The sequence below is a fragment of the Apodemus sylvaticus genome, chromosome 7 (assembly GCF_947179515.1).
Source record: "Apodemus sylvaticus chromosome 7, mApoSyl1.1, whole genome shotgun sequence".
NCBI classification, from domain to species: domain Eukaryota; kingdom Metazoa; phylum Chordata; class Mammalia; order Rodentia; family Muridae; genus Apodemus; species Apodemus sylvaticus.
In genome coordinates this window covers 36,364,398-36,375,397 of record NC_067478.1, presented here as the reverse complement: position 1 = coordinate 36,375,397, position 11,000 = coordinate 36,364,398, and the positions used below count along the sequence as shown (strand labels likewise).

Below are 11,000 nucleotides of genomic sequence, written 5' to 3'. Positions count from 1 at the left end.
TCCAATAATAATAATTCTAATTTTTCCCCTCAGAAAAATGGAGTCAGACATTTTGAAACCTCCCCAGGAATCACTCATCTGTATCGTACTAATAAGCTTGGTCCTAAGATTGTCCAGTTCTTGCCAAATAAGGAAGTGGGAAGTTTTCTAAAGACAAAATAAACTATTATATTATTCTGATTCTGTCTCCATTGCTCCACTGCTGACTGCAGTAACTAACAATATAAACCAGTAGGTGTTTGTTGAATTTATTTAAATTTTTATGTGGAATGTTGAAGGGAACAAATAAAATTATAAACAGAGAAAGTAAAGGGGGGGGGGGGAAAGCTTTATGGTCTAGAGAGATGACTCAGCAGTTAAGAGCACTGACTGCTCTTCCAGCAGTCCTGAGTTCAATTTCCAGCAACCACATGGTGGCTCACAACTGTCTGTAATGGGATCTGATGCCCTCTTCTGGTGTGTCTGAAAGGAGCAAGCTTATACTCAATACATAAAATGAATAAATAAGTCTCTAAAATAAATCTTTATGTATATATAGAAATACATTGTAGGCTGTTTCTTCAGATATCTTCCCTTGTTTTGTTTGCAGGATTTGGATGACTTGTTCAGAAGGTGAGTTTAATCCTCAGTGTAAACCAGGATGCTATGAACTATCATTCAAAGCTGGACAAGCCTTCTTAGCAATTTACAGATATACTTTACATAGAAAATATTTAATTGTTTATGGATGATGACTTTGGGATTGTTTTCATGGATATGAAGCCTGTTTGCCTTCACCAGACAGTGTCTTTTCTTTTTCCCTATGAATGAAGCAGTGTATATAATGGGCTTGAGGTAAAATTTGTTGTTTTCAAATCCTAATCATTGAGGCCCATGGGCTGTACTTTCCTGGTAGTAGAAGAAAGGGCCTGGAAGCACAGGGAAGAGGTTGGTAACAGGAAGGGCTTGAGAAAGAACATCTAAGAGGAAACCATCCTGTCTCTTGACCATGGGGTTTCTTTAATACCAGAAAATGTTCTGTGTGAAAAAATGTTCAGGTAAGTGTTTCCTTTTATCAATTTGGTTTGTTAGGAATACCTATGTGAGTGCACATGTATGTGGGACACAGGAGCACTCTCAGGAGCCTGTCCTCTCCCTTCACCATTGGTTCCTGAGATTGAACTTCACTTGTCAGGTTGTATGACAAGGGTTTTAATATTTGGCTCCTACTGAAGATTTTTCCTCATCACTGGGGTGATATCTGTAGTACATGCCAATCAATGTCTTCTCCTTGCAGGAGTGAGTTAGTGGGGCTGACACAGGGTATGAAACCAAAACTCAGTGCCCATCCCAATACTGGGCTGACTACAAAGTTCAACAACTTCCAAGGTGAGTATCAGCACTGATATAATGTCCAGTGGTGCCCTTGAACTGTGAGATAACCTTTGTACAATGAATATTTTAATTCCCTAAACATACATGTCTAGTTAATCCACATCATATTTAGGCAGACAGTCATTTTACAAGCAAAGATTAATGAATACCAATTTAATGATGTACATGATTCTGGTTGAAAATATAGTTTCATATGTTCGTTGAGACACAAAGAATGATTAATTCAGGACAGTTTAATATATATTAAGCCATTAAAATATTTGTATATTTGATTAAATTTTTAGCAATTTATTCTTTTTTTATTTTGGAGACATTATTTCTCTTTGTATCCCTGGCTATCATGGGACCAGCTCTATACACCAGGCTGGGCTCAGACTCACAGAGATCCACCTGCCTCTGGCTCTGGAATGCATTAACTAATGACATGCAAAACCATGCTCAGCTATCAGTTGAATTCTTAAAGTGTATTATACTCCATAGATTAAAATTTCGCAAGATATTGTGGCACCCACTTGTAACCCCAATATTAAAAACATGGCATCAGGAGGATTGCCAAAGTGTTTGAGGCCAGATAGAGTGACATAGTGAGTTCCATGGTAGTCAAGAGTATATTGCAAGAAATCCTATCTCAAAAAACTACAGAAATGATCACAAAAAGTCATATATCACATGCAATAAAAATAAAACAAAGCCTGGGGGGTAGTGGCACATGCCTGTAATCCCAGCACTCTGGGAGGCAGAGGCAGGCAGATTTCTGAGATCAAGGCCAGCCTGGTCTATAGAGTGATTTCCAGGACTGCCAGGGCTATACAGAGAAACCCTTTCTCGAAAAAATCCAAAATCCAAAAAACCAATAATAATAATGGTAATAATAATAACAACAACAACAAGTTGAAAAGACATGGGGCAGTCTGAATCACACTGGGAGATCAAAATATGGATTGTAACATCACAGGGAAAGAATATGAGAGCAACCAGGGTTTAGTTAAATGCAGAAAATTGCTACTAGGGAATAACTTCTAATGCATGCTTGGATTTATCTTTGGTACAAATCTGCATAGTGGGATGAAAATCCAAACAATAAGATGAAAGCAACCATGACTTATGACTTAGGAATAACTTTTCATGGAGACTCAGGGGTACAGCCTTCAGGGGATCCTCGTTGCATTGCACACAGCTTGTTTGCCTGGTGTAACTAAAGCCCCTGAAAGAACTGTGCTGTGGCTTCCACCTCTGCAGCTTCTCCAGATTTTTAAAAAAAAGTTTTCCTTATGTGCTCATTCTGTTTCTTTGGGGTAACTCTTGACTTTTATTTATCTGGATTATACCTACCCTTCCAGTCTTAGACTATCTATTTTTAAAACCCAGAAAATCTCTAGGGGTCCCTCTCTCTCTCAACTGACAAATGTAAATATTTGTTTTAATGAAAATGTTGTCTCTTAACACAGTGAAAACTTTTTTTTCAAAATTTAGGCCTGTTCAACTGCCAGCCAAGACATGTTTTTGATTTCAGAAGTCAACCTCTAGACCTCGCAATGAAAATCCATTTCTGGCTGTACCAGGATCCTATCGTGCTTCCTGGGGATCAGAGAGCTTCATCACTAGAAAACATTACTGGGAGCTGGATTTGAAGGACCATGAGCAATGGGTTGTAGGGGTCTGTGACAATGTCTGGTTGAGACACTTTGAGATTGGATCTGAAGGTGCATTTCTTCCTGTGTTTTTGAAGGACAGTGATCATTATAGTCTCCTCAAGACCTGCCCAACATTTCACCACTATATATAGAAACCAGATGGCCAGGTTGGAGTGTTCATTGATTTTGAGGGTGGATGTGTGAGTTTCCTGGATGTAGCTAAGAATTCCCTCATAGAGCTACTTCCCTGTAACATTCCATTATACTGTCAGGCCTTGCTACTGTACTGTCTACACATGGTCATAGGGATCTGTATCTAGTATGCTAGTGGTTTTCTATGATAATGTGTCCTCTCTTTATTGTGATTAAATATTGTGATGATTTGTATATGCTTGGCCCAGGGAGTGGCACTATTAGAAGGTGTGACCATGTTGGAGTATGGGTGTCACTGAGTGTGTGGGCTTTAAGACCATCATCCTAGCTTTATGGAAGCCAGTCTTCTACTAGCAGCCTTCAGATGAAGATGTAGAATCCTCATCTCTCCCTGTATTATGACTGCCTAGATGTTGACATGGTCCCAATTTGATGATTAGAGATTGAAGCTCTGAACCTGTAAGCCAGCCCCAATTAAATATTGTCCTTTTTAAGATTTGCCTTGGTCATGGGGTCTGTTGACAGCAGTCAAACCCTAACTTAAACAAATATTACAATGACATTACATGTAAAAGATGGGTGACTGCTTTCTTCTTATCTGTGGTCCATATGTTCCTCCCAGAATACTTAGTTTCACAGTGTGTACTGCTTTTCCTTTTTTACATATTTGTAAGAATTATTAATTAGAATCTAGGATCTACTATAGAATTAGAAATTTTAAGTGTGCTCAGGATACAAAGTAGGATTCCAAGACTATTAAAATATTGTATATCTATGTGATTCTAACTTAATGATGTCAAGCAGAGGCACAGAGATGTACTGTAGGCTGTTTTGTTGATCAATAAAAGCTTGAATCCCTATTTGATCTAAACAAATATAAATGTTTACCATCTGTGATTGATAAAACCATGCTTTCATCATTCAGAGAGAAGGGATTATTTTTTCTAGAAAAAAAACAAGTTTCCCCCTCTTCTTTCACTTTCATTATTTTATAGCTGTTTTATTTTGGGGACACACTTGAAAAACGTTAATTAATGGTCCCCAACATGAAACAGCTTTAAATATCAAATAATCTTCCAGTCTGAGAACACACAATTGTTTTCTGACATTCAAAAGCTGCAATCCTTTTCTGGAAACCTCTCATTGGTGGTTTGCTAGAGTGTCCTATGCACTTGAGAACACTGAGAGAAGTAGACTGTAATGTCCATCCAAGGACACTTTCTTTCATCGTCCTAGACTTTCAGAAATGAATTCTCAAATTTTTGCCTTCCATTTGGTTAGCCAGTATGGTTCCCCCTGTCTTTCTCATGTTGTTCCTAAAGGCTTAATATTACACTTCTTAATATCCCAACATATGGATAATTTACTGCATTGACCATTTCTTTGTCCACATATGGTTTGACTTGTGTGATACCAAGGCTCTGACCAGAATTTTACTCCAAGGACTATACAGAGACCTGAGAAATTAGGGTGTCTCTTTAGGAATCTTCTTGCAAATATTATTTTAGAAAATACTAGGCTAATTAAGAACACAGTAGACATAAGAAATGCCACATGTTGACTACTTGGCCAGCACCAGTTATTTGAGAACAATAATCAACAATAGTGCAGTTCAATAAGATCTCAAAATATAGAGACATTAAGCTCAAAGAGGATGAGGTGTTATGTGTGGAATTTTTTTGGAGGGAGGTTTTCCAGACAGGGTTTCTCTGTATAGCCCTGGCCCTGGAACTTACATTGTAGATCAGGCTGGCCTGGAACTCAAAAATCTGCCTGCCTCTGCCTCCCAAGTGCTGAGATTAAAGGCCTGTGACAGCACTGCCTGTCTGTGTTTTGTGTTTCTAATGTGCTCATTTCTATTAGAAAAATCAAAAGCAAATGTTAGTGTTGCATTTATATAATGTACAGAGTTCTGGAGAATCTCTAAATCCCCAAATTTCCTGAAAGCTTTTTTCCAGCCATAAAACATCAGTTTTGATATATCAACAATACAACATCTCCTATCTAACACTCATCTAACACTCAGGAAACTTTGCAGAAGAGGCAGATACATCATACCAGCCAAATCACCAGAACATCTCCTCAAATTAGGCACACAAAGGAAGAGGGAGTAGAAAAGTTCATGGGTGAATAATCAATGTATGAAGTTTCCATAAATTAATAAAGGAGGGAAAGTAAAAAAATCACAGTAGAATAGTCAACAGCAACTCAGTGACTTATCTCCTGTTCCAAGCTCCTCAAATGCACTTTTGGTGTGGGCAAAAGGCCTTAATCTTGGCCACATTTAGAGCATTATAAAGTATAGATCCTTTCTTATTTAACTATTGTGGTCTTTTGAATTCATATGTAATAAGGTAAAATACAAAACTCATATATATATACATTTTAAAATTTATTCTTAAATACAATACAGCCAGATCATATCCTCTTCTTCCATTTTTCCCAGTCCAAGGCTGGGCAAGGGAGAACTATAGGAGGAAATGGGTCTTAAGAGCAGACAAAAGAGTCAGATCTCTGTGCACTGTTAGGAGTCCTACAAAGCCACAACCTAAAAACCATAAAAAGCAGAGGACCTAAGCACAGATCAATGCCCCAGGATTGCTGCTTCAGTCTCTACGAACTCCCAGGATCCCTATTTAGTTGATTCTGTGTGCTGTATTATCCTAATGCCCTTGACTCCTCTGGCTCTTATAATTCTTCCTCCCCAACTTGCATAAGATTCCTTGAGCTCCAAGTTGAGAGATCTAATGGAGTACTCCAATTTGGGCTCTCTCTCTACCTACTGTATGACTCTGAGTCTTTACATTGGCTCTTATCAGCTTCTAGGAATAGTGTCTCTGATGATTATTGAACTAGGGTCCAATCTATGAGTATAGCAGAATAGCACTAGGAATCATTTCATTGACTTATTTTTCCTACCCTAGGTTCTTGGCTACCCAGTCGCCAGTTGTGGGCTTCGAGTTAAACCAGTCATGATTTGGCCACTCCCAAAAGTTCTTCTCCATTGCCCCAGCACATCTTTCAGGCCAGACACATTGTAGGTTGCCAGGAGCCATTCTCACAGAGACCTCAAAAACACCCTCCTCTCAGCCATTTCCAGCTTGCTTTCTCTAGGCTGCCTTTAATAGGAAATGTACTAGTTTAAAGATTAGCCGAGTAAGCTAGATGGTCAGTACATACAGAGCTCACCCGAGTGGGCTCTAATAAATGAAACTCACGTGTTGTTAGGTTACCATAGCAACTCCTTTCCACTTCACCTCCTCATGATAGAAATATGATGCCAAGTTCCTACTGCAACTGCCAAATCTTCGCTGACATCCTGAAAGACAATTCTGAGAAACTGTTCCTGAGATATGATGCCAGCCCCTTGAGATTGTTCCCTGAATACAATGACTTCCCCCTTCACCCCTCCCCAAACCTGCTTGCTTGCCTTTATAAGGCCTTGTGTGAAAATTAAAGTTTGACAGCTTGATCAGGATTCAGACTTGCTGTCTGCCTCTTTGTGTTTCTTGCCCCCCACCTCACCCCCTTCCTAGGTAGCTCCAGGAACACTGTTGACTGTCCTGCGGGTCGGGACAGTAGGTCTAAGGACTATAGCTGGGTCATGTTACAATCCTACCACTGTAAGTAGCCTGGTTATGGAATATGGCTGGTCCAGGCTCTATATCCTCCATTGATAAGAATGGTCTTTAGGGTCACCTTTGTAGATTCCAGGGAATTTCAATTTCACTAGATGTCTACATCAGCTCCAAATGTCATCCATTTCCAGTTGTCTCTCTCATACTTTCCCGCCATTCCTCCTTGAGATCTTGATCACTCCTGTTCCCATCCTTACCTGCCATAGTCTCCCCTCAAACGTATCCTAATTCCCCCTTGTCAGTGACATACCTTTGTCCCTGGAAGAGTCCTCTTTGCTAATTAGCCTCTCTGGGTTGGTGGACTGCAGCATGATTATCAGTAACTTAAGAGCTAATATCCATTTAAAATTGATTGTATACCGTGCTAGTTTTTCTGGGTCTGTGTTACCTCATTCAGGGTGTTTTTCTCTAATTCCATCTCTTTTTCTGCAAATTTCATGATGTCATTTTTAAAAATAGGTGTGTAATATTCCATAGTATAAAAGTAACACATTTATGGAGGGAAGTGTCTGTGCTTCTTGTTGGTGTGTTACTCATGGTGAGCAGTGGTGTTTCTCAAGCAAAGCATGGGTAAAAGGTGGCAGAGTAAGTGGAAATAAATATGCTTGCTGAGAAGAGAAAAAAAAATGTGCCAAGGGAGCTCAACAGACTTAAAAGTATTCTTCGAGTTGATGGTGATGCTTTAATGAAAGTCATTGAAGAAATTTAAACTGTGGTGGTACCCAAATATTGCCAGGAGAAAGTGCAGTGTGACATGGATGATGAAAAGAATGACATGAAAATGGGAACTGAAATTAAGAGGAAGAGAAAGACTCTGGATCTGCATGGACAGTAACCATTGTGGATGAACCAGAGGATAAGAAAAAGACTGAAGGCCAAGAGAGAATAGAAACAGGAGAAATGCAGAACAAAGGTCGCGAAGGGTCTGGCCTATAGACCCTTAAAGTCTGGAAACGTTGCCAGACATGGTGGTACACCCCTTTAATCCATGAACTCGAGGCAGAGGCAGGTGGACCTCTGAGTTCAAGGACTACCTGGTCTACAGAGCAACTTCAAGACATTCCGGGCTCTTTTATACAGACAAACCCCGTCTGAAAAAAAAAACAAGCAAGCAAACAAACAAACAACAACAACAACAAAAAAAAACAGAAGCTATTTGTTTTCTGTTTGGACTTAGTTATGTAAGTCACAACCAAAATAACTCATTTGTGTTAGAAATGTGAATAAAATATCTATGGTAATGGAAGAATATTATGCTGAGGTTGTGATTGGATACAGCAGCCTAGACACTGAGTATTGTGAGCAGTAGTGTGGTTATACTTATTTGATCCTACAAATGGTCATTATACTCAGTGCCTAAACATGCTCATATCAACAAAGTTTGGGAAGAAAGCTATTATGTTTTCACATTCAAAAACAGGGTATCAAGGGCCTGAGGAAGACTCAACTTCTGTTTCTTGCTGGATGGCTCAAAATCAGCTCCCTCCCAAGAGGGGATATGCCTGCTTGTGTCCTTCACTGGCACCCACATTAATATATACAAGTTTCTTCTAATAACTAAATAACAAAAAAATAACTAATACCTAAAATATTCTTTAAAAGGACATCAGTAATCGTACAAGTGATACTTATTTGAAGTGTTTATTTTTCAGTAATTCCTAATAAATGATAATTTGCATGGAAATAAAAGTACGATATTTAATTTATTCATTCTTCATTTGAGGGAAATTTAACGTTGTTTCCAGTTTTGGGCTATTATGAATAAAGCCACTTTGAATTATGTGAGCAAGTGTTTGTATGATAGTATAGTGTACCCTTTGGGTAAATGCCCATTAGTGGTATAGCTGCGTCTTGAGAGATCAGTTCCCAGTTTTCTGAGGAACTATATTGATTTCCATAATGTTTGTACAAGTTATTACAATTTCCAGAGATAGTGGTTTGTTCCCTAATAACCAGCATGAGCTGTCACTCATGTTGTTGATCTTAACCACTGACAGGTATAGGATGGAATCTCAAAGGTGTTTTGATTTGAATTTCCCTGATGACTGAGGATTTTGAACATTAAAGTGTTTCTCAGACATTTATAATTCCTCCATTGAGAATTCTCTGGTTACATGTGTATTCTATTTTATAATTGGACTATTTAGTTGGTTGATGACTAGATTCTTAAGTTTTTCATATATTTTAGATATTAGCCCTCTACTGAATGTTGAGTTGGTAAAAATCTTTTTCTATTCTAAAGGCTGCCATTTTATCCTATTGATGCTGTACTTTTCTATACACATGCTTTTCAGTTTCGTGAAGGCCCATTAGTTAATCATTGTTTGTAGTGCCTGTTCTACTGGTTTTATGTTTAAGAAGTTGTTTCCTGTGCCAATGAGTTCACGCCTTTCCCCCACTTTCTCTTCTATCAGGTACACTGTATTTTGTTTTATATTGAGGTCTTCAATCCACTTGGTCTTGAGTTTTACATAGGGAAATAGATATGCATCAATTTGCATTCCTCTACAGCTTCAGATCGAAATAGATCAGCACTATTTGTTGAAGGTGTTTTCTTTTCACCATTGTGAATTTCTGCCTTTTATATCAAAAATCAGGATTCAATGTGTGTGTGGATTTCTTACTGTGTCTTTGATTTGATTCCACTGATCAATCTGTTTTTAATGTCAATACCATGAGTGTTTTTTCCCATTCATTAATTAATTGATAATTAACTTTATGTCCCAACTGCATCTTCCCCTCCCTCTTATCCTCCCAGTCTCTCCTCACTTCCCCTTCTACTATCCCTCATCCCCTTCTTCTCAGAAAAGAAGACTCCCATGGATATTAACCCTCATTGGCATATCACATTGCAGTAAGACTAGGCACATCTTCTTCTACTGGGGCTAGACAAGGCTCCCCAATTAGGAGGCGGTTAGCTCAGGACAGGCAACAAAGTCACTGACATCCCCTGCACAGGCATGGTCCCTATGAACACCAAGCTGCATATCTGTTACATATGTGCAGAGGACCTAAGTCCAGCCCATCAATGTTCTCTGTTCAGTGGTTCTGGTCAGTTGATTCTGTAGGTTTTCTTGTAGTGTCCTTGACTTCTTGGCTCTCTCAATCCTTCCTCCCTGTCTTACACAGAATTCCTCAAGGTCTACCTAATGTTTCACTGTGGGTCTCTGCATCTGTTTCCAGATGACAGTTATGCTAGGCACCGATCTGCAAGTATGGCCAAATATGATTAATAGTGTCAGTGGGCTTTCCCTCATGTCATGAATCTCAAGTATGTTCAGTATTTCTTTGGCCTCTCCATCAATTTCTGCTTCATCTTTACTCTTGAACATCTTGTAGGAAGAACAAATTGTGGGTTGAAGGTTGTTTGGCTGTTTTGGTGTTCTCAGCCTGCACTGTAAGTCTTTTCTGGTAGAAGGAGGCGGCGTTTCTAGGCTCCATATCTTCCATTGCTAGGAGTCTTAGATACAGATACCTTCAAAGATTCCTGGAGTTTCCACTGTCCTAGGTTTCTACCTCTTCCCAGAGATGCTTCTACCTCCCCACAACTACTTCCAGTCCCCTCTCCCACTTCTGTTTTCCTCTATCATCCTCATAATTGATCTCTCCTGTTCCCTTCCCTAAACATTCCCCAACCCAATCCCTCCTTCCAAGCACCTCTATGTCTATTTTAAGTCCCCTTCTCAGTGAGATTCAAGCATCACTCCTTGGGACCAGGCAGGAGCCAGCAGGTCAGTCAGTGTGGGAGTCACCACTGGGGGAGTGAGGAGGATTTTAGGAAAGGCAGCAAGAAGTTTCCAGAAACAGAGGCCTGGGAAGGCTGTTGGTGAATACCATGCCAGCAGCAAGTGTATTTCCTCAGTGTCTTTTAAAGGCAAGCAACACCAAGCATGACCATTTCCAGGAAGATAAACAGTGACCATAAATCATTATGTGGGAGATTTATGGTACACAGTATCTATGTTTTAGTAAGGCTGTTTCCATCAGACTAGGACAGTCTCTCCATGACATATGCCTAAGCAGAGGAACTTGGAGAGCATAACACATCTTAATCAAAAACAAAGACAGGTGTCGGCAGACTCATTCATGATTAATCACAAGCAAAGTTAACTCCAAAAGTGTTCCTCACAGGTCTCCTTGATACTTAGCTTCATTATGTCTGTAGATTGGAGAATGGTTATCCTCTACTTTGTGGCTTATA

At 39.4% G+C, this 11,000-nt stretch overlaps 1 pseudogene; it reads left to right on the top strand.

Moving 5' to 3' along the window:
• Window positions 1–7,365: 7,365 nt before the first annotated feature.
• Window positions 7,366–10,032, top strand: LOC127689665 (protein LLP homolog; annotated as a pseudogene).
• The last annotated feature ends 968 nt before the right edge of the window (window positions 10,033–11,000 follow it).